The following is a 25,468-nucleotide window of genomic DNA, read 5'->3' as shown; positions in this document are numbered from 1 at the left end:
TAATTACCAAGTTTCCTTTCACAAAAATACTTTTGTAAATACTTGACTTAAATAATAACTCCAAATGGCTTAGTTAACAATTTTAATTTTCATAAGTGAGAACCAAATAATTTTAGCTGAAACTTCCTTTTAGATATAGACAAAACTTGGAAGTTTATGGTTTCTTTTTTGTTTTTGTTTTTTTTAAGTGAGGCAAATGGGATTAAGTGACTTGCCCAGAGTCACACAGCTAGTGAGTTTTTATGTGTCTGAGGTCGGATTTGAACTCAGGTCCTCCTGACTCCAGAGCCGGTGCTCTATCCGCTGTGCCATCTAGCTGCCCCAAGTTTATGGTTTCTTAAATTACCATACTTCGGATTATTACGACACATGATCAGATAGAATAACCTAACAGCTTCCTAACCAATCCATTTTTTTTCTGACAGTTCAATTTTTAATCTAACAATATCTAGACCATAAGAGCAATTGCCTTTCTAACAACATAGGTGATGCAATTGTTACCAAATTACACAATACAAGGAAATTTTAGAAATAGAACAATACCATAAACAATTATCATGCATTTAAACTTGAAACAAAACCAATTAATTACCAATCAGGTGACCTTAATTTAAACAATTACATTTAAACAGTTAACATTCAGATAGCATTTGTCCTGTGCCAAGCACTTCACGATCCCATGATCCTCACAACATCCCTGGGAAGTGGGTTCCATTTTTATCTCCTTACAGAACAGTAAACTGAGGTAAATAGAACTTTCTTAATGCCAAATAATAAAATCTTTTTGTGATTAATCCTGATAGGAAGAGCACTCTCAAATACTGTTCTTATTCCTTCAGAACAGATTTTGACTTAAACCAAATCAAACCTGGATTTATAATTGCTAATGATAATATTTTAATTTTTTTAAAGTCTAATACTCTTGGCCCTTTAAAATGAAATATTATCCATAAATTCATACATTCCCTTAAAAAGACGCAAGATGGCAATCCCCAGCTCTGAATATTTTTTTCCTCTACTTCCGTAAAAAACTGAAGTCCTGTCTCCTTTGAGACTTATCAGATAAAGAACTTCCCTAGCACAAGGGCACCAGGCCTAGGATTGTGGGGGGGGGAGCCCCCACTTAGAGCACATGGGCTTGCTGTTGGACAGCCCATGTTAGGGTAATTTTCTCATGGGAGTTCTAGCTTCTCTCGGCAGAAGCCGAGGGTCAAACCTGTTGCGTGGCAAAAACAAGGAAGTCTCACAAGACCTCTCCTTCGCTGACACGCAGCTCCCACAGTTGGCTCGGCTCTTCTCTCATTGGGAGAAAAGTCCTACTCATACCCCTGACACGAGGGCTGCGGGTGTCCAGCAGACTTGGTGATTGGCTATCACGTGGAGATCGTGCTTTGATCAGGTGTTACTAAGGATATAAAAGAAAGCTACTAGCACTAAATAAACGGAGCTTCTGCCATCTTGCTGTCTCCCGATTCATCCATGCGTCTCCGGGTTACAGAGCACTGAGCTAGTCTCATGCTCTCCAGTGCAGCGGCATTGTCAAGCCCACCCCTTTCTGTCTCCAATTTTTTCTCAAGTATTTATTTCTCTTTCCTAATCTTTCAAACCCATTACTCAGACTATCTCTACTTTCCTTTACGTTCCAAATTAAAAATCATACTCACTCCAATTTGCCCTGCTTGTCTTCATCTTTTCAGAATCTGGAGGGAGTTGATGCTTAATAATTTATAAATCAAATGAGCTGTATTTCTCTCACACTCTTCACAAATAGCTTTTATAGTATTAATATACATTCTAAACAAATCACTGAAATCCTAAAATGATTGCTTAAAAAAAAAGAAAACCCCATATTTTTGCAGTTTTAATCACATTGCCCTCATATCAGATATGTTGGCAGGAGGGGTGTAAAGACAGTTCTCTAGATTTAATTTAAACATAATCTACAAACTTTAGCTTTAGGATCTAATTAAACCTGGATTCAAACTCACAGCTTTTCTCTGTTTGGTTTAGAGTCTTATCAGTAAAAGGCTGCTTGCTGCTGGCTGATTTCACCTTCCACTGACTTCTGGGAATCTCACCTGATGAGGTTGGGATCTGGACCCCAGGAAAGAAAAATCTTGGACTCTCCCACAAGGCCAAATCTCTGGCGTTCCCCTGAGGCTATAATCCCATCAACTGGCCTTTCATTGTGGCTACACCCAATCTCCCCTCCATTGTTTTACCTCCCTATGGCCCCTGGTCATTTCCCCACATTTAATCCTAGCTAGGCTCCATTGTCCAGGTCCCAGGAGTTCTCTTCACTCCAGCTTACTGGCCACTCCCATCCAGATCTCCTTAGACCCCTCCTCCAGTCACCCCAAACTACTTGGCCACTCCTAGATCCCTCCCACAGTCTTTCTGTACATAAGGTCCATCTTGTCTCCATTAAGATGCTTAGATTCTTATAGTCTAGCCACTGCTTACCCATGTTCAGACTCCTTAAGAGTCTGCCCAATATGATGGATGTTCTAATAAACCTTGTCTTTGGCTGAAAGAAGGCTTGGGTCAAATTCTTTCAGGCAGGACCCACGTGTTTTGATTTTGGGGTCCCAGCACCCCTGAACCCCTAAAGCACATCATCACCTTGCTTTTTAATTCCATTACTTATTATTTAGCTTTATTCTTGTATTCCAACTTGGTTAGTGCTGGTACCCAAAAAATAAAGTTTTAATCTCCTGCTGAAAGCCTAAGGTTGGAGTTCTTTCCCAATATCCTCTCTAATTACAGACCTTAGAAGTTCCTTAGAAGTTTTTCTGGCTGCATTTTAAATCTTTCAGCACAAATATGAAACATTTTACAAACTCACAGAGATACAAACAGCTTGACAAGACAGGGTGTGCAAGAATCTAATTTTCTTGTTGACTGTTTAGGCTAAGTTTATTTTTTAAGATAAACCAATTTAGGATTAAAATTAAAATTAGCCTGGTCAAAATTCAGAGTTACTCTTTAGTTCCACATCATTCTAAAAGCAACCAATTCAGATTACAATACAATTTATCACATGCCAATTTACTCTGACTGACCCATAGCCAAATTATAGAGGATATCCTTTCAGAGGAGACCTGTCTTGAGGCCCCTGCCCCCATAGCTGCTTGAAGAGAAAAATGGACTGCAATCTAATACTGGGGAGTCCCATAGATAAGGAGCAGGGATTTGGGAGATAAGATTCACCCACCCTTCAGGGCTGGGACTTCAGGAGAAAGAAGGTCCTGTAGGTGCCCAGTCCCAGTGCTATCATAGGGAAAAGTCCTCAAACTCCAAATTCCAGTTCAAATCCAAGTAGCTGCATAATTTAATTGTTGACCTCAAAAACAGAGAACAGTTTGTTCTAAAAAAGAATTTAGGTCATGTGTCTGTGTTTTTATTTCTCTCAAGTTGGCTTGACATGCATTACATGGGAGTCACAGCCCAGAACTGGGACCCCCTAAGGGGGCCAGTCCAGAACTGGCTCGATTTGGGATTTGGGGGTACAGGGTTATATGCTCTTCGAAGAGTAGGTATTCCCAAGGGGTGCTGATCAACTCTGATTTGTCAACACACTGGGAGGTGAGCTATATTAAAATTAGGGTCTTGGGGTACTAGGTCACTTAATCTTGGTTAAAGAGACATCAATTTCCATATCACCTATCTTGACAATAGGGAGGAATTAACATTTTCCCAGACCTAGGCAATACAATGAGCAGGAATCCATCCATTTAGATTAGATCTTAAATTCCTTCTAAAGAGAAACCAAACTTTGGAACAGAGTGGGATGGGAGAGGTTCTGAGTCTCCAAGACAATGATTACTAGGAAAAAAATCATTTTTCACAAGAGACAACTCTCTTATCATAGGAAGGAGGGGAGAAGGAAGGGAGGTTAGTAAATTGGCTTCCAAACTTCTCGGTGCATTAGGCTGACCTGAGGTTGATGATTTAAGGGAGGTCCCTGCTGGGATTAAGGAGATAAATAGAGAGGAACTAAAAAGTAAAGCCAAACAGGGGACATATTTGGGAAGTCTATGACCTGTGATTAAGTTGTGACTATCAAATTTAGATCTAATTATAGTTTGTGCTTTGAGTTGCCCTTCTCTCATAGCAAAAGATACCCTTACAGTCTAAATATACACACAAAACACATAAGTCTTTTCATTCCTCCTCTCTCTCTCTCTCTCTCTCTCTCTCCCCTTCCTTTTTTCCCACCTTTTCCCTTCTTCTCCTTCTCCTCCTCTTCCTCTCTCTCCTTATTCTTCTTCTAGGAATTGATCGGGACTCTAACCTGGAACTCCAAATGTACCCCTACAAGAATGGTCCAATTAGACCAGAAAAGGGTATTTTTGTTGTTCTGTCCTTCTTCTCAGAAATACTTTTACTAAAGTTACAACTTCTACTTCTTGCCCTTCTATTCTTCCTCTATGGGTTTATTTCTTCTCTTTGTTCATCTCATTTTCATATGTATTTTTCTCCTCAGATTGATTTTGCAGTGTGTTTAATTTATTCTTAGAGACTCTTAAGGCTCAAAAATGCCAAAACCCAAAAGTGTAAATTGAAAGGATTCCAGTCTTTAAAATAAAATACAAGTTTCAGCCTTAAGAAATTAGCAGCAGGGAGGTTATGAGGAAGAAGCTTGCCTGCCATATACAGGGTAATTTTGTTCTCTTGCTGTTTTTGTAGGGAAATGAAAAGAAGCCAACCAAATCAGAGGTAAAAGTGAGTCCAGGTTGTGTAGTGGTTAGAGAACTGGGGTCAGAATCACATGAGAGCTGGCTTCAGGTCCCACTTCCAATAATTACTGGTTGTATCACTTCAAACAAGAAGCTTAATCATATTGAGTTAGCTTACAAAAAGAAAAAAAGGTATTGTGCATTACCCCTAATAACAAACAAGGCTTAATTATTCACCTGGGTATACATATAGATGATCTAAGTGGTTAGATGTGTTTCATGGGTGGATTGGATAGATATAATCTGAGACATGGCTCACCTCTATGGAAAAGAGGAGTTAAGGGCAGTACCAACACACTAGCTGAAGGGGTCAGGGAGAGAAGGGGGGAGGAGCACGCTGGCCAGAGGAACATCACTGAGAATGGCTCTTTTTCTGCAGTTTCCAAGAAGCATATCAGACTAGAGTATATCTACCTGCCACCCCTCAAATATCTGTTTGATCTAGGGGCACAAGTCTGGGTTCATTTGAATAGTCTGAATTTTAAGTAAACCTAGGGATATTGTAGGGTTGGATTCCCATACACACACATGCACGCGCACACACACACACACACACATATATATATATATATGTCATTCTCCTTCCTAGAGTGCCTCATTCCATGTGTCTATCCATAAAAGCTCTAGCATCAACTCTACAAGTCACACAAGAATGTGTCATCAAGCTCAGCATTCTCTCCACCAATCAGGAGTCACGTCTCCCACTGTGATAGAACCAATGTCTTTCCCCTACTCACTTTATAACAGAAATTAGTTGTCCTAAAAGATAACAAAGCTTCCCCAAGATGTGGTTAACTCTATTGATGCGTAGAGTACTGCCCTGCTCACTAGGGTTCATGAGGGAGGAAATACCTATAAAGACTAAGGGCCATTGTATCTTTGTTGTGTGTCCTCGCTATTCTAGGGCTAAGTAAACCTTCTTTGTTAACTGTTTCATGACTTATAAATGCCTCATTTCATCCCAAAATTGATCCTGAACTACCAGAGTACTGGTATTAGGCCAGCTTTTAACATCTTACATGGGCAGCATGTTGCACTGACCTGCCTTTTCCCCCTCCCTTACAGTGGAAGCTAGGTCACAACACAGCTATGGGGTAAATCAGGTTCTTGATTTCTGTTTTACAAGCATAGAAATCGAAAGCAATAAGAAGACTACATAAGGAGGTCTGGAGTCTCCTAGTTACCATTCCACATTTTCCCCAGAATCTTTCCTTAAATACAGGGTGTACTACTGGACTTCCAGGAAGCTAGGTAGCTCAGTGGATAGAGTGCTGGCCCTAGAATCAGGAAAACCTAAGTTCAAATTTGACCTCAGACACTTACTAGCTGTATAACCCTGGGCAAGTCACTTAACCCTGTTTGCCTCTGTTTCTTATCTATAAAATGAACTGGAGAAGGAAATGGAAAACCACTCTAGTATCTTTGCCAAAAAAACCCCAAATGGAGTCACAAAGAGTTGGACACAACTGAAACAACTGAACAACAACTCTGGACATCCACACCATTCTTTGAACCCTAGTCAAACTCCAAACCAAAGAGAAATAATCCTGACAGAATTCAACATAAAACCCTAGACCCATTCTAAAATTTTCCCAGAAATCATTCATCTGATCAACAAGAATTTAAGTGACAACTATGTATGAGGCACTGTTCAACACTGGAGACACAAAGACAAAAATAAAATAGTCCCTGCCTTCAAGGAGCTTTTAGACAGTTGGGAGACAATATGGATGTATACCAAATAAATACAAGATAATTTGGTGAGAAGGGAATCCCAGCAGTTGAGGGATCTGGTGACCTCATTTAGGAGGTGGCATTTGAGTTGAGTTTTGAAGGAAAATAGGGACTCTAATGGGAGAAAGTGAAGAGGGAATACATTCCAGGAATGCAGCACAGCCTGTGCAAAGGCATGGAGATGGGAGGTGGAGCATCATGTCTGAGAATAACAAGGCCAGTTTGGTTAGGCCATAGTTTTTAAAGAGGAACAATGTTTAAAAAAAAAAGAAAGAAAGAAAGAAAGAAAGCTTGTGAAGACTCTAAAGACCAAACAGAGAAGTTTGCAATTGACCCTAAAATCAGTACAGAACCACAGAAGTTTATTAAGTAAGGGAGGAACATAGTCAGACCTTTGCTTTAGAAAAATCACTTTTGCTTCTATATAAGGTATACCCTGGAGAGAGGAGAGGTTTGAGTCCAGGGTATCAAGTAAAAGGCCATTGCAATAGTCCATGAAAGAGCTGTGGGGCTGAACTGGAGGAGGGATTGTGTGTGATCAAAGGATGGATGGAGGAAATGTGGTGAAGGCAGAACCAACCAGACATGGCAAATGATTGGACATGTGAGGGAGACTGGGAAGTTGAGGATGACTCAGAGGTTACAAACCTCAGTGACCAAAAGGATGATTCCTTCAACAGAAATTGGGAAGATCTGAAGAATGGTGAGTTTGGAGGATAACATACATAGTGGATCATGTTTTGACTATGTTGAGTTTGAGACAACAATGGAATACCCATTTGGCAATATCCAGTAGCTATTTGGTGATGGGGAGCTGGAGCTCAGAGGAGAGAGAGGAAAGGAGCTGTATATATGAATCTGGAAGTAATATGTGTAGAAGTGGCATTCAAACTGATAAGGTAACCAAGAAAAGAGATTGTGGTTCTGGGTCATATGACCAACAAGATGGAGCACTAGACATGCATTCTGATCCCCACAACCTCTCAAAGCTTTCCAAAACAGAAATTATGAGCCAGAGATAAATTTATCTTCATGGTCTAGGATACTAAGAAGTTGAAAGAAGGTTGAAAAAAATATGAAATGAGATCCACCTAAAGACCACACAGCACCCCTCCCCCATTGTGTGCAATGCTACCAGCATCTAAACTACACAAGCTTACTCAAGAACCTTAACCATGAACTTGCCCCCAAAGGCCCACCTTATAACTCAGTCTCCACCTCCCTCTTTCCAATGCCTTGGAGAATTTTTCTGGGGTCTCAGTGGCCAACCTTCTATGCTGCAAAAAAATTCTGCAGGAAAACAGAGGAGTAGAAGAAATATGGTAGGAGACATGTCTGGGTCTGAAATAGAGCCCAACCTTAGACCCTGACACCTCCCTTCTCCTCCTAGAGCCTCAGATACCCAAACTCTGAAAGACAGAAATCACCCCCCAGCTACAGTGGTACCATTGTGACAGTGTTCCAAACTGCTGGGCCAGAGAACTATGGAGCTGAGGCTACAGGATAGAAAGAGCCAAGCATCCAGCTGGGGCCAATTCTGTCCCCACAAAAGTTTCTTGGAGAAGAGACCTAGGCTAGTGAAACACAAATTGCCCTGCATGGGCAATGGAGGGGGATGAGCAACTTTGAGATTTGGCTTCCAAGGAAACCACCATCAGAGGAAAAAAGAGAAAAAAATGAGCAATAGGGAAAAATAAAGAGAAAAAAAGACTAAAATTAGCAAAGATCCCAAGAATGAGAACAAGCAGATAAACGAATAGTGAAAACATTGACAAACAGAAGGAAATATGGCCTCCAGATCTATTAAATGACTTTAAGCACAAATGAATAAATACCGCAAAACAAAAGAAAATGATCCAACAATCGGTGAGACAGAGAACTTTGGGGAGTTTGAGGATAACGTGGAACCACAACACACTGTTCCTGAGGGATTTAAAAAAAAATGAGAATTATAAGAGCAGAATTTATGGCCTGCATATGATGATGAGCAGAATAGGAAAACTGGAATCTGTAGTGGCAAGTCTTACCAAAGACATGAAAGAAAGAGCAATCAATTGGGAATGCAAAATACTTAGGTGAAGAACGGTCTAGAAGAAGAGAAGCAAAGAAAAACAGCATTAAAAGAAAACGTGCTCTCCATTCAATCAGAACATATTAATCTTGAAGACAGGATGTATAGAGACAATTTAGGATTATAGATCTCCCAGAAGACAAGTGAAAAAACCTGAACACTATAATACAAGAAAACTGCCCAGAAATTCTGAAATACTGAAAATGAAGTGCCAATGGAAAGAATTCATAGATTGCCTTCAAAAAACAAACTTCAAACTCCAACAAACATCATGGTTAAATAGCATCCAATTAAGAAACAAATTCTGCAAGTGAGCAAGAGAAAGCCCTTCAAAAACAAAGGAAAAGAAATCCTAATAACATAAGACTATTCTGTTCCAACCAGAAAGTACAGGAGAGAATGAAATAATAATGTGTTCTGAAGAGCAATGGAGCTCAGGATACAGCCCAAGGTGACCTATCTTGAAAATCCAAGCTTAACTATAAATAGAAAAAGATGGATATTCGATAATAAAGAGGTATTGAGACATTCTTAGAAAGAAAGAAAAAACAGACCTGAAGAGATTATTTGCTTCTTGAACACCCTAGACAACAAAAATACCAGAAGAGTATTTCTCATTCTGTGAGAGTGAAAAACACAGGCTGAAAAGTGTTTTCTTATTTCCTCTCCATTCCTGTGACTTTCTAGACAACTTCTCTAAGTTGTATTCTCCAATTAGAATATGAGCTCCTTAAAGTCAGGGATTGACTTCTTTTTTGTAGTTTTGCCTTCCCACCTATCTCCTTATGTGTGTTTAAAAAGAAATCCCTTACTGGTCTCTGGTGTTACTCTGCCACTGCTGCTGTCCTTGGTAACAGCATTTGTTCACCTGTGCAGTGTTGTCCTGGTTCTGCTCACTTCACTTTGCATCAGGACATATAAGTCTTCCCAGGTTTTTCTGAAACCATTCTGCTCATCATTTCTTATAACACAATAGTATTCCATCACAATAATATACTACAACTTGTTCAGCCATTCCCTAATTGATGGTCATCCCCTCAATTTCCAATTATTTGCCAACAAAAGGAGCTGCTATAAATATTTTTGTATACACAGGTACTTTTCCCTTTTCTTTGATCTCTCTGGGATACAGACCTAGTAGTGGCATTGCTGGGTCAAATGGTAGGCAGAGTTTTATAGCCCTTTGGGCATAGTTCCAAATTGGGTTCTCCAGAATGGTTTGACCAGGGCACAACTTAACTAACAATGCATTAGTATTCCAATTTTTTCACATCCCCTCCAGCATTTATTTTCCTTTTCTGTTATGTTAGCCAATCTGATAGGTGTGAGGTGATACCTCAGAATCATTTTAATTTGCATTTCTCTAGTCAATAGTGATTTAGAGTATTTTTCATGTGATTATTGATAGTTTTGATTTCTTCTTCTAAAAATTGCCTGTTTATATCTTTTGACCATTTATCAAATGAGGAATGGCTCTCATTTATTTTTATAAATTTGGCTCTATTCCCTATATATTTGAGAAATGAGACCTTTTATCAGAGAAACCCATTACAAAATTTTCCCCAGTTCCCTGCTTTCCTTATAATTTTGGCTGCATTGGGCTTTTTGTGAAAACTCTTTTATTTCACGTAATCAAAACAATCTATTTTATTTCCCATGAGCCTCTAAATCTCCTATTTGGTCATAAACTCTTCCCTTATCCAAAGATATAACAGATAAATTTTTCCATGCTCCCTTAATTTACTTATGATATCACCTTTTATGTCTAAATCATTTACCCATTTTGACCTTATTTTGGCATACAATGTGAAATGTTGATCTATGCTTAATTTCTGCCAAACTGCTTTCTGGTTTTCCCAGCAATTTTTGTTAAATGATGAGTTCTTGCCCCCAAAGCTTGGATCTTTGGGTTTATCAAACAATAGATTGTTATGGTCACTTCCTACTGTGACTACATTCTATCCCAGCAGGGGGGCTCTCTGCTCAGATCCTTTCTCACCCAGGGTAGCTTTAAACCTATAAACCACTAAATGTTGATGTTCTCAGTTTTGCTTGCCAGCCTTAGATCATTGTGAACTTTGGAACTCTCCTGACTATCTTTATAGGACTCCATCAAGCTTTTATATTCATCCTCTGTTATTTGTCCTTGCTTACATCTCCTATATACTTTTTTTTTTTAAATTTATGTTGGTTGATGGGTTCTCTCAGCATCAACACTGGTCTCTTTAGGCAACTCCCAGTTTCCCTCCTCATCATATTTTTGCCCTTTGTATATTCAGAATTTCATTCTTGATGGTTTCCCTAGCTAACTTTCCCTATAGAGTTTTAGTTCTTGGAATCCTAGTTATCCTTTCTTTGAACTATTGAAATCTACTCTCCAAACACCCACCTTACTCTCCTCCAACACAAACTCTAGGAAGGAAAGGGCAGTTTGCTCCAAGGTTTCCATTATTTCTGCTACAGCAAGTAGCCCCTCCCTGATAGTGAGAATTAGATCTAGAATACAATTTCTCTTTGTTTCCTATACATTCTGAGGGACAAAATAATCATTAAAGAAAGAGGTTGCATGGTGTTCTGTTTGGCAGAAAAGGAAACATCTAGATAATAGAAGTCTCCCATGACCATGAGTGAATGAATAAGATACGGCCACAAAAAAAAAGAAAGGAAGAAGAAAAGGAAAAAAAAGACAATACTTGACTCTAACAAGCTTGCATTCTAATTGGAGAATATAACTTTGAGAATTTGTCTAGTAAGTCACAAGAATGGAGAGGAAATAAGAAAACATTTTTTAGCCTGTGTTTTTCATTCTTACAGCAATACAGAGTTGGAAAGGGCCTCAAAGTCCATCTAAATATCTAAGCAGGAATTCCCTCTACAATTCCCTAGCAAGTGATCATCCAGCCTATGATTGAAGACTTCCAGTGACAAGGAACTACCTACTATCTCAAAACAGCCTATTCCATATTGGGCTAAGCTCAGGAAATGTCTATCCTGCTCTATCCATGGTCTAACATAACCAACTCCAAGGAGACTGGGTAATACCCACCCCATTTCCAGTCTGGGAATCTCCTAGAACACATAAAGGAGCACAGACATGGTTCCTGAGAAGTCAAGGCCCTTGGCCTCACAGTATCCCTGACCTAGCTGCTAAAAGCTTTCAGAAATAATAAGAGAAGAGGGGCAGGGCTGGACCCAGATTAGAAAGTTATTGGGGGACGGGAAGGAACAAGCCACTGCCCAGGCTATAGATTCAGTCTGTCCCTGGGTCTTCCTATTCCTGAGCTCAGATTATTAGAACTAAGGAAACCCCATACAGCCACAGGCTGAGGCCAAGGGTATGGCCTTCTCCTCTCAGATATCTTAACTCCCCACCCATTTCTATAAGAAAAGGGCCAAGCAAAAGTTCTCTGTGCTAGCAGGCACCAGGGAGAGCATACAGATCCTGAAGACAGGATGTCAAGAGGCAAAGTAAAAAAAGCTATAACCTGGAGACCCCTGATGATGCCCATAGGTCCCCTGACCCCTGGCCCACCACTGCCCCTATACCTACCCTGTTTCTTTTGAATAAAATATACCCAGTCAGAGTCATATTTCAGTCATGTGGTTGGTTTCTTTCTTTTTTTTCTTGTAAATTTTTTATTCATTTTAAAAAATATAAAATGAGGAAAAAAGAACATTGCCATGTACACAGTAGAACATAAGAGAGGATTCAACATAAAACAATAAATTCCCATTTCAAGAAAACCTATATAATAAATACTATACATTGTTTTCCAAGCTACCCAGCTTTTCTTTGCTTCCTTGTAAATATTCTTTTGTTCTCTGCTGTGCATTTTTTACTTTATTTTTCCCCTCACCCCACCACCCTAAAAAAGGCTACAATTAAACACACACATATATATACACACACACACACATACATATATACACTCTTACACATATATGTAAGACTGTACTATGCATATTTCCACTTGTGATCTTTCTCTGAAGGTCAATAGCATCTTTCTTCATAGGTCCAAGCCTTTCTATGTTTTTCCAAATCAACCAGCTCATTATTTCCTACACCACAGCAATATTCCAATACAATCACATCCTATCTGAGAGATTGTCTATGAAAGTTTTTTTTCCCAATTTTCTACATTCCTTCTATCCTTGGCTACATTATTTTTACATATACAAGAAAATTTTAATTTAAAATAATCAAAATTATCCATTTTGTACTTCAACAATACTCTCATCTTATAGTTTAAGGTCTGATATTGCTGAATCTTCTTCCTTTACATCTTTCTTTTTCCCCTGGTTTCTTTGAAATTACTGACTTTTTGTTCTTTCAAATGATCTTTGCTATTATTTTCCTAACTCAGTAAGATAATTTTTAGTAAATTAATTGAGATGGCTTTGAATAAATAGGTTAGCTAGATAAATTGTTGTTTTTATTATATTGGCTTTACCTACCCATGAATGATAAAAATTGATCCGATTATTTAGATTTGACCTTATTTGTATAAAAAGTGTTTTATGTTTATGTTCATATAGTTCCTGTGTCTGTTTCGGCAGGTATTTCATGCTGTCTAGTTATTTTAAATGGTCTAAAACAATATTGAATAATATTGCTGGCACATGGTATAGTTTCCCTAATTTTCTCTTTTGATTAAGTCTATTTTAGCTCTAACTTTGTCTAAGATCATGATTACTACTCCTGAGTTTTTTTACATAATAAATTCTATTGTCCTTTATTTTATCTTTGTATGTGTCTCTCATTTTTTATTCTGTTTTCTGAAAGCAACATGTTGTTGAATTCAAATTTTTATCTGCTACCCATTTCCATTTTATGGGTAAATTCATCTCATTCACATTTTAAGCTATAATATATTGTGCATCTTCCTCCTGTTTTTCCTCACTATCCTTCTCACCCTATTTGCCCTATCTCTCCTCACTCCTCTAATTTAGTTCTACCTCCTACCTTGCCCTCCAACTCTTTCTTCTAAGAATCCCTCCATTATTCTCTCCCCCCTCCCTATCCCCTTGCCCTCTTATTTCTTTCTGGATTTAGAAGACTTTTATGCTCTTCTAGTTGTGTGTGTTGTTCCCTCTTTAACTCATTCTCGATGACAATAAGGTTCCAGCACTACCTATCCTCCTCTCTACTCACTTCTTCTGTAGCAGTTCTTCCTTTTATGCCTTATTTATATGAGTAAATATTCTTTTTATCTCCCCCTACATAGTTTTTTAGAATCACCCCACTATACACAGCTCAGCCCAAGTCTTTCTTTCAAACTACCCAAATAATGAAAACAGTCATAAGAGTACTGACAACATTTTCACATATAGGAAGTAATAATCTAACCTTATTAAGTCCTTTATAATTGGTCTTTAATGTTTACCTTATATTTCTCCGGGATCTTATATGTTGAATTTTCCGTGAAGTTCTGCTGTTTTTGTCACAAATACCTGAAAGTCTTTCAGTTCATTAGATGTCTATTTTTTTCATTCAGGATTATACTTAACTTTGCTGGGTACGTTATTCTTGATCATAACCCCAGCTCTTTTGCTCTATGAAATATAGTGTTCTAAGCCCTACAGTCCTTCAGCATAGTAGCTGCTAGATCTTGTGTAATCTTTTCTGTAACTCCATGATTTTTAAATTGTTTTTTTTTCTTGTTGCTTGCAATATTTTCTTTGAGTTTGAAACTTGGCTATGATATTCCTGTAAGTTTTCCTCCTAGGATCTTTTTCAGGTAGTGATTGGTGGATTTTTCCTATTTTTGCTTTGCCTTCTTGTTCTAGAACTTCAGGATAATTTTACTTGATAATTTCTTGTAACATTGTATCAAAATTCTTTTTTATCATAATTACAGGTGGTCTGACTATTCTTACATTATTTCTCCTCGATCTGTTCTCCAGATCAGTTGTTTTTCTGATGAGATGTTTCACATTCTTTTCTATTTTTTTTTCATTCTTTTGATTTTGTTTTATTATTTCTTGGTGTCTTAGAATGTTATTAGTTTCCCTGTGCCCTATTCTAGTTTTCAAGGAATTATTTCCTTCCTTAAGCTTTTGATTTTCTATTTCATGTTAGTTAAATTTATTTTCATAATTTTCTGGATTTTCTTGGATTGCTCTTATTTTTTTTCTAATTTTTCCTCCATCTCTCCTATTTGAGTTTTAAAGTCCTTTTTAAGTTTTTCCAAGAACTCTTTTTGTGCTTGGGATCATTTGACATTTCTCATTGAAAAAGGAGTAAGGGCAGCTAGGTGGTACAGTGGATAGAGCACTAGCCCTAGATTCAGCAGGACCTGAGTTCAAATCCGGCCTCAGACACATAACACTTACTAGCTGTGTGACCCTGGGCAAGTCACTTAACCCCATTGCCTAGTCAAAAAAAAAAAGTAGCATTTTTGGCTCCATTATCATCCTCTGAATATGAACTCTGATCTTCATTATCCCCATAGTAGCTCTCTATTGTTGGGTTCTTTCTCCTTTGCTTGCTCATTTTTATTTTTATTTTGTTTTTAGTGGCTATTGGTATAATCAAGTTCTAGTCCCAAAGTATGGGGAATGTTTGCCCCAACCCTCAGGTCCTTCTTACTGTTATTTTCTGAGGTTTGTCTCACACCTCTACACACATTCTTCAATCCAGTAACCATGGCCTCCTGGCTGTTCTTGTTTACCCTGTATATAATTTGCTTTGTCTATATTTGATTGCATGTTATCTCCACATTAGATTGTAAGCTCCTTGAGGGCAGGGACTGTCTTTTGCCTCTTTTTGTATCCCAAGCACTTCGCACAGTGCCTGGCACACAGTAGGTACTTAATAAATGCTTTTTGATTGACTAGTCCAGGAATCTTGGCTGGGTGTTTTGGCTAGCCTAACACTGAGTTGCTGAAGAGTGAGGGTCTCAGGATTTCAGCCTAGCAAAAACTGTCAAGGCTGGATTTAGACTTGAACTTGATGGGACCAGTGCTGTGTAAGAACTGAGTGAAACAGTGAACCTAATCCCACTCCCCATCCCAGATGGAGGTAGCAGTGAGGGAGGAGTTGGGCCCCTGAAGTATTGGGGAAAATGTTTGTGTATTATATTTTTTGTAAGTCTTTGAAGTAAATATATAATCCTAAGATCTAAGAGGACCTCAACCCACTACAACCTTAGGCTCTCCTCTCTACTCCTAAGCCACAGCTAGGGCCCCCAGCTACGTTCTCTCACAAATGTTCTTGCTCCCTGCAGTCCCTCAGGTGGCTGCAAACTACAGCTGTCCTCTCTGCCCTGGCACTGAAAAGAGGAGCTCTGCTCTCCTGCAAGTGCCCACAGTCTGCTACTGTACTCATGAGGCATACGCTAGCTCCTTCTCCCTGCATCTACAGCCCTGGACCCATCTGGTCAGCACAGGTGTGCTTGGCATCCCTTGACAGTGGAAGGTCCATCAGTCTTCTTTTCAGTCTTCCTAACCCCCACCCTGTCTATGAGGTGAAAGCTCCAGAGACTGAGGCTGTCTCCCCACCTAGCTGCCCCCAGGGCTTGTTGTTTGTTGATTCTGCAGAGCTGGCCTGGAGGTGTTTGCACCTCACTCCAGTCCAGTTTCTGTCCCTGGAGGTTTCTTTGGGACTTCTTAGATTGCCTTAGGAGGGCAGCTGTTTTACTTTGATTTTTGTTTATTTCCACTGCTCTATGTTCCCTCTGAGGTGATGTTCTTTGCGAGTGTGTGTGTGTGTGTGTGTGTGTATGGAGGAAATTTGGAGAGCTGAAAGTTTTCTGACCCATACCACCAAATCCCCAGAATCCACTCCAGTCATGACTTTTAACCCATCAATGATATCATGAGATCAAATTTACTGCCTTAAATAAGGAATTTTTATGCTCCAAACATCTTTGTGTTTTGCCCAAACTTTGGACTTTTGTCTATAGACATTTGAAACCATGGGATTTACTACTAACTCCTTTCTTAGATTTTTATCTACTGTGAACTTCTGGATTTTACAAAGCAAATGCCCAAACACAGCCATTTCAGTGTATCAGTTGGGGAGGGGCAAAGATGAAAGAATTTAGTATGTGAATACCTTGCGTTATAACCTGCTTAGGTTTAACAAAAATGAATTTTGGCTCTCCTGAACTTATGGGCCTCCTGAGAGGTTCAAATGAAAGGATAGGAGTGGGGAAAATGGGAACTTTGACAATGTTTTGCTGTTTCTATTGCCATGTCCAATACACTGCAAGCAGTCCTCAAATCTGGGCAAAATAAATGTCCCAGATAGTGGTATTACGGTACATTCACAGAAAGCTGCCTCTTTGAAAGTCATTGTCCCTTCTTTGTAGTGGGTTGAGGTCCTCTTAGATCTTAGGATTATATATTTACTTCAAAGACTTACAAAAAATATAATACACAAACATTTTCCCCAATACTTCAGGGGCCCAACTCCTCCCTCACTGCTACCTCCATCTGGGATGGGGAGTGGGATTAGGTTCACTGTTTCACTCAGTTCTTACACAGCACTGGTCCCATCAAGTTCAAGTCTAAATCCAGCCTTGACAGTTTTTGCTAGGCTGAAATCCTGAGACCCTCACTCTTCAGCAACTCAGTGTTAGGCTAGCCAAAACACCCAGCCAAGATTCCTGGACTAGTCAATCAAAAAGCATTTATTAAGTACCTACTGTGTGCCAGGCACTGTGCGAAGTGCTTGGGATACAAAAAGAGGCAAAAGACAGTCCCTGCCCTCAAGGAGCTTACAATCTAATGTGGAGATAACATGCAATCAAATATAGACAAAGCAAATTATATACAGGGTAAACAAGAACAGCCAGGAGGCCATGGTTACTGGATTGAAGAATGTGTGTAGAGGTGTGAGATATAAGAAGACTGGAGGGGGAGGAGGGTGTTAGGTTATGAAGGGCTTGAAATGCCAGAGGATTAACTATAAAGAACATATGAAGAAAGATAGTACCTGCATTCAGGGAAAGAACTGACAAATAGAAATATGTATAGAATAATTTTGCATACACATGCACATATATGCATATGTGTGTGTGTGTCCAATGGTAGCCTAGGGCAGTGGGGAAGGAGGTGGAGGGAAGGGGAAAAAAAAAGAAATTTACATGGTAACTTTATTATATATTTAAAAGGAATAGCAAACTGTATAAAATAGATTTGTAGTTTCATGTGCAATCATCTTTTATATTATGTTATGGAAATGCTTGTTTTATTCCATAAATTAAAAATAATATTAATTAATTTAAAAATAAAAAGAAAGAAACAAATGCCAGAGGATTTTATATTTGATCTTGGAGGTAACCAAATCTCTGGGGTTTACTAAGTGGGAGTGGGGGTGGGGGTGTGACATGGTTGAACCTGTTCTTTAGGACTAATTCCTTGTGGCTTGAGCCTCCAGGCCAGATCAGAGAGTCCACTACTTGGACCTAGAACTGAAAAGAACAAACAGAAAATCCAAAGACCCATGGCCTTTTTCTCAGGGCCTCATGACCTTAGGAGGAGAGAAGAAAGTTCTAAGATCCTCCCCCCCTTACAGCAGAGTGAGTGAAGGAGTCACTCTTTTTCCCTTGGATGGGAAAGCAGCAAAAGCCACCTGCCATTGTTAGGCTATTCTGGCTACCATATTTTGGTTACCCAGTGGATGGAACAAGTCTGTTTCACTTTATTCTACCTCTTCCCACTTGTACCATGGCCTCTGTTGGTCCCTTGTTTCAGCATTTAGGGAGCAACAGAAGTCTAGAGTCCTGTTAGCCTCAGCTTCCTGTCCATGACAGAGCCTCAGGCTGTGAACACTCTCTTTCCCTCATTCTTTCCATCCCATCCCCCTCTGCATGGAGATCCAGGGGCTATTAAGCCCCGGTAGGCTTCTGGGCATGATGTCCCTGCCAATTGGAATGTACTATCCTGCAATCAGTTACAATGATGCCCTGGAGGATCCCACACCAATGTTGCCAAGTGCAGTAAAGTCCTGCGGGAAAAAACAATCATTCCAGGGGGTGTAGCCAAGACGGCAGAGGGAAAGCAGTGACTTGCTTGAGCTCTCTCCCAAACCCTTCCAAATACCTGTCAAAAAATGGCTCTAAACAAATTCTAAACAGCAGAACCCACAAAAAGACAGAGTAAAACAAATTTCCAGCCCAAGACAACCTGGATGGTTGATCAGAAAGGTGTATCATGCCAGGCAGGGAGAGGAGCGAAGTGTGGCACTCAGGCCATAGCGATCCTGGAGCAGGCCTCAGAGGACTGAATTGTGGGCAGCTGTGGCAATTTCCAGACTCCTCAACTCAGGAACACCAAAGATAACTTAGAAGTTATCTTTGGAAAAGTGGGAAAAGTCTGTGACTGAGGTGAGAGAAGGAGCTAGGTCTCAGCCGCAAGTCCTGAGTGCGGCCTCTGGGGCAGCAGTTGTTTCCTGAGCTTCTGGCCCACGGACTGAGGGGGAATTGAGTGGCTGATCAGAGGGGGATTGCAAGGATCTCTTTGCCTGGGCTGAGGCAGGAATTTCTTGCTTTACCAGTGCTTGGATCTGGGTCACAGTTCTGAGGGGCGATCCTGGGGTGAGGAGGAGTGCTGGCGTGGTGGAACTTGTTGTGGCAGTGGAGAGAAAACACCTCATCCCTTATCATAGCACCTGGGAAGAACTGAAAATTTTCAGATCCCTAGAAGTATCTCTGAAAACAGCTGTACAAACCCCCGGAACTTGGGACAGTACATTCTCCACATTGGAAGCAGACTTTTACCTTAACAAAGAGTTTAAAACTCAAGAAATTGGCCGGGGTCATGAGTAAGCAGAGCAAAAAGAGCCAGACTGTTTTATCTTACTTTGGTGACAAAGGAGATCAAAACATACAACCAGAAGAAGACAACAAAGCCAAAGCTCCTACATCCAAAGACTCCAAGAAAAATATGAATCAGTCCCAGGCCTTGGAAGAGCTCAAAAGGGATTTTGAGAAGCAAGTAAGAGAAGTAGAGGAAAAACTGAGAAGGATGCAAGAAAATCATGAAAAACAAGTCAACAGCTTGCTAAAGGAGACCCAAAAAAATACTGAAGAAAATAACACCTTAAAAAATAGCCTAATCCAAATGGCAAAAGAGGTCCAAAAAGCCAATGAGGAGAAGAATGCCCTAAAAAGCAAAATTGGACAAATGGAAAAGGAAGTCCAAAAGATTACTGAAGAAAATACTTCCTTAAAAATTAAAATTGAGCAATTGGAAGCTAGTGACTTAATGAGAAATCAAGACACTATAAAACAAATCCAAAAGAATGAAAAATTAGAAAACAATGTGAAATATCTCATTGGAAAAACAACTGACCTGGAAAATAGATCCAGGAGAGAGAATTTAAAAATTATTGGACTATCTGAAAGCCATGATCAAAAAGAGAGCCTAGACATCATCTTTCAAGAAATTATCAAGGAAAACTGCCCTGATATTTTAGAACCAGAGGGCAAAATAGAAAATTGAAAGAATCCATTGATCACCTCCTGAAAGAGATCCCCAAAGGAAAACTCCTAGGAATATTGGAGTCAAAGTCCAGAGTTCCCAGGTCAAGGAGAAAATACTGCAAGCAGCCAGAAAGAAATAATTCAAGTATTGTGGAAACACAATCAGGATAACACAAGATTTAGCAACTTCTACATTAAGGGATCACAGGGCATGGAATATAATATTCCAGAGGGCAAAGGAGATAGGATTACAACCAAGAATCACCTACCCAGCAAAACTGAGTATAATCCTTCAGGGGAAAAAATGGTAATTCAGTGAAATAGAGGACTTTCAAGCATTTTTGATGAAAAGACCAGAGCTGACTAGAAAATTTGACTTTCAAATACAAGACTCAAGTGGAACGTGAAGAGGAAAACAGGAAAGAGAAATCATAAGAGACTTATTAAGGTTGAACTATTTACATTCCTGCATGTAAAGATGATATTTGTAACTCATGAGACCTTTGTCAGTATTAGGGTAGTTGGAGGGAAAAAATTATATGTATGTGTGTATATTTATATATATACAGATGGATAGATAGATAAAGGGCACAGGGTGTGTTGAAGATGAAGGGGTCATATTGGGAGAATAAAATTAAGGGGTGAGAGAGGATTATACTAGGAGAAGGAGAAAGGGAGAGGTAGAACAGGGTAAATTATATCACAAAAAAAAGAGAAAAGAAAAGGCTCTTACAGTGGAAGGGAAATGGGGGAAGGTGAGAGGGAATGAGCGAATCTTATTCTCATAGGATTTGACTTAAGGAGGGAATAACATACGCACTCAATTGGGTATGGAAATCTATCTTACCCTATAGGAAAATAGGGGGGAAAGGGGACAAGAGAGTAGGGGGATGATACAGAGGAGGGCAGATTGGGAAAGGGGGTAATCAGAAGCAAATACTTGTGAGGAGGGACAGGGTCAAAAGAAAGAATAGAATAAATGGGGGAGGGCAGGATAGGAATAAGGGAAATAGAGTTAGTTTTTCACAGCATGTCTACTATGGAAATGTTTTGCATAACTGCACATGTAAACCTATATTGAGTTGCTTGGCTTTTCAGTGAGGGTGGGTGGGGAGGGAGAAAGGGAGAAAATTTGGAACCCAAAGTTTTTAAAACACATGTTTAAAAAAAATGTTTTCACATGCAACTGGGAAATAAGAAATACAGGAAATGGGGTACAGAAATCTATCCTGTCCTATAGGAAAATAGAAGGGGAAGGGGATAAGAGAAGGGGGGGGAGAGATAGAAGGGAAGGCAGACTAGGGGAAGGGGTATTCAGAATGCATGCTATCTTGGGGTGGGGGAGGGGTGAGATGGGGTGAAAATTTGGAACTCAAAATCTTGTGGAAGTAAATGTCGAAAACCAAAAATAAATAAAAATAAATAATAAAAAAAACCGGTCATTCCAGAGCCAAAGCACTGGCAAATTTCCAAGGTTGAGGAAGGAGAAGCTAACCCTCTCAGCCTCCAGTGCTCACATGAGCAAGGTCCCAGTGGAGAAAGCCAAGGCTACAAACATCATCATATATTCTCTAATTACAAAATAGACATGAGGGAGCACCCAGTGTATTGAACAGCAAGCAGGGCTAAGAGATGCTGGGTACATTCCCCATAAAGGCCTCACCACAGAAGTCAAGGAGCATCTTGCATCAGAGGCCACCCATAAATTAAAGTTGCAAAATGGTGATTTGACAAAAGAAGATAGACTGACTGCTTCAAGGAGCATACCTCACTCTTCCCCCAAGCAAAGGCCCATAGGCTAATTTACTTATGGATCTTCAACTGCCTTGCCTGGCCCAGACATTGGCAGCCTGGGTTCTTAAAGTGGAGAGAAGATCAGAGGCTCATCCAAAAAGTGGTGCCTTTGTGGACCAAAAACTCTCCAGAAATCTGACTCAGTGTCCAGTTCTACAGAGGTATTCAGAAACCATTACCCATGGCTACCAGAATTGCAGAATTTCAAGCTTCAAAATGGAAGAGAAGAAATAACCTCCAATAGCCCACAACCTCAAACCAAGGGAAATGAATATGTTGACTCCCATGGAGTCCTAATGTCCCCATTCCATATGGGCAGAGTTGCTTTCCCCAGTGAACTATTCCTTCTTCCCATCCACCTTGTACTTGACACAAGAAAGACATTACCCATTCACAATTCTGCTAAGGATAATATTTCTAGGGAAGTAGTGATTGGCTCTTCAAGTATTTGTAGCAAAGTTTGAATCTTTCTGATGAAGGATGACCTATTCTGTAATGACCCAAAATTGGTCTGAATAACTTCTCAAAGTACAGTCAACCACAGTCAACTACTGATCTATTGAGTTGGATTGTGGGGGAGGGGGGAAGGGAATAATTAAATCTAAATCTGACTTTGTTCTACACATTTAACCAAGATTAAAAAAAGAAAAGGTCTAGTTCAAATTATATGGTAAGCCAGTGCAGAGTTTCCATGTATATTCCAGCCTCCTATCTCCCAAAAGCAGGTCCCCAGTGTATTCCATGTGGGTGACACCAACTTAGGTGATATGGACATGCTACAAACCTTCATTGCATTAACATCTTTGCAAGAGGCAGCTAGGAGGCACAGTGGATCCAGTACAAGAACTGGAGTCAGAAGATTTGAGTTTGAATTCTGCCTCAGACACTTACTAGCTAGACAACCCAGAGCAAGTCATTTAACCTTTATCTACCAAATTTTCCTCACCTGTAAAATGGGGGTAATAATAGCATCTACTTCTAAGGGCTGTTGTTAAGATCAAATTAAATAATGTATGTAAAGAATTTGTAAATCTTGAAGCACTATTAAAATGTTAGCTATTATTACTACTATAAATGAAGCCATTTTTTAAACTGTTCTTCCTGTTGAAGTGAATAACAAACTTGGTAGAGTTGATTTTAATGTACCACCAAAAACAATAAGAAATATTATCTGATAGGACCTCCCAATGCTCATGATAATCATAAGCAACAAAAGTCATGTCAATAACCACAACTTATGTGCTGTCACAGAAGCTGAAGAAAAAGGGAAAATCTATGAAAAATTTAACCAGGTCCTCCAAACTAAGTCAACATATACCTTCAGAGTAGATCACTTTCATATAAAGGTAGGCAGAGGAAAGAATGCTAAAAAGGAATGTCGTGAAATGTGCTTCAGGGTTAAGAAATAGAAGAAAATGCAGATGGGTATAGAAATTCATTTCACTTAACTGAAAAACAGGAGGGAAGATAGATTAAGGGAGAGATTAATCCTAAGAAAAGTACAAAAATATTTATAGCAGCTCTTTTTGGTGGCAAAGAATTAGAAACTGTAAGGGTGCCTCTTAATTGAGGAATGGCTAAAAAAAAAAGTTAGAATATACAAATAGGATGCAATACTACTGTGCTATAAGAAATGATAAAGAGGTTGGTTTCAAAGAAACCTGGGAAGCTTTATATGAACTGATGCAGAATGAAGTAAGCAAAACCTGGAGAACAATTTATACAGTAACAACAATATTGTCAAGACAAACAATTTTGAAAGACTTAAGAAATTTTTTCAATGCAATGACCAACTACAATTGTAAAAGATTCATGTTGAAACAGGGCAAGGAGTTTTGGTCTGGGGAGTTACAGGGATGGTGAGAGACACCAAAAAGCATTCAGTGTTATGGAGACTACACCCTTGAAGATTTATTTAAAGGAATTGGAGACTTTTAGCCTAGAAAAGAGAAGACTAAGAGAAGATATGAGAGCTATCAATAAGGAGAATAGACAAAACCATGGTTAAATACAATAGCCAACATTAGTACCACACTGTGGATGTTAAAAGATATATGGTTATGTTTAGAAACAATAACTTTTTCTGGGAGTGCCATTTATAAGGGAAATGTTGAGAAGTGCGAATGTGTCAATACAACATGCTTCAATAATTTTTTTAAACTAATGAGTGGTCCAACCATTTGGAATTTCAACTCAGAATTATGCAAGAATAGTGACCAAATTATCCATACTCTTTGATGCAGCGAGCCCATTACTAAGCAGATAGCCTAAGGAGCTCAAAGACAGAAACAACAATCTTATATCAATCCAAGTATTCATAGACTAGCACTCACAGAACAACGCCCTTTGGGGTAACAAATAACTGGAAACAAAACATATGCCCATTAATTGAGGAGGCTGAAAAAAATGGCATATGAATGTAAGGAACTATGATTTCACAGCAAGAAGTGAAAAATGTAAGGAATTTAAAGACAATGAGATTCCAGCCAGTCAGTAAGTATCTATTAAGCACATGTTATGTGCCAGACACTGTGCTAAGTGCTGAGATTACAAAAAAAAGCAAATAATTTCTGCAGTCAAGGAACTCACAGTTTAGTGGGAGAGATAACATGAAAACAACTGTGTACAAACAAGATAGTACAGGACAAACTGGAGAAGATAGAGGGGAGGCACCAGCATTAAAAGGGATCAGGAAAGGCTTCTTGTAGACAATGAGATTTTAACCATGACTTGAAGGAAGTCAGGAAAGCTGAGAGGTAGAAATAAAAAGGGAGAGCATCCCAGGCATTGGGAATAGCCAGTTACAATGCACAGAATCTAAAGAGAGATGATCTTGTTCTGGGAAGAGCAAGGAAACCAGTGTTAATAGATCGCAGGGTAGATGGGAAGAAGTAAAGTAAAGAAGATTGGCATGGGAGGAGATGGACAGTTGTAGAGGGCTTTGAATGCCAGAGGACTTTATATATGATCCTAAGGGTGAGAGAAAGCCACTGTAATTTATTGAATGGGGAAAGGGGCATGGTCAGATCTGCATTTTAGGAAGATTAATTGGACAGTTGAGTGGAGAATGGAATGTACTGGTGAGAGACTTATGACAGAGCTGGCTATTGCAATAGTGTAGGTGTTAGGTGACCAGGTCAATGGCAATGTCAGACGGGAGAAGGGGTCATATGCAAGAAACATTACAAAGGTAAAATCAACAGGAGTTGGCAGTAGATTGGATATGGGGGAGGGAGAGAGAGAGAGACAGACAGACAGACAGACAGACAGAGAGCAACAGTGAGAGACAGAGTAAGGAGTCCAGAATACACCTAGATTGTGAGCCTGGGTGACTGAGAAGATGGTGGTACCCTTGACAGTACTAGGAAACTTTGGAAAGTCAAAGTGTTTGGGATAAAGATAAGGAGTTCAGTTTAGCACATTTTAAGTTTAAGATGCCTATGGGACATCCCATTTAAGATGCCTAATAGACAATTGGAGATGCAAGTCTGGAACTTAGGAGAGAGGTTAAGTTTGAATAAACAGATCTGACTGTCATCGACCGTGTGAGTTGATGAGATCACCAAGTGGAATAGCACATAGAGAGAAGAGTGGAAGGTCCAGAACAGACCCTTAGGGGGCACCCACATTTAGCAGTCATGATGTAGATGAAGATCCAGCAAAGGTGACTGAGAAGGAGCGGTCAGACAGGTAGAAGAAGA

General features: G+C 39.5%; 1 pseudogene; it reads left to right on the top strand.

Moving 5' to 3' along the window:
• The first annotated feature begins 18,404 nt into the window (after positions 1-18,404).
• Positions 18,405-22,064, top strand: LOC114040236 (annotated as a pseudogene).
• The last annotated feature ends 3,404 nt before the right edge of the window (positions 22,065-25,468 follow it).

This window comes from Vombatus ursinus, unplaced genomic scaffold (genome assembly GCF_900497805.2).
Source record: "Vombatus ursinus unplaced genomic scaffold, bare-nosed wombat genome assembly UNPS02012811.1, whole genome shotgun sequence".
Lineage (NCBI taxonomy): Eukaryota > Metazoa > Chordata > Mammalia > Diprotodontia > Vombatidae > Vombatus > Vombatus ursinus.
Note: the sequence above shows the minus strand (reverse complement) of the source record. Positions and strands in the feature narration are given on the sequence as shown.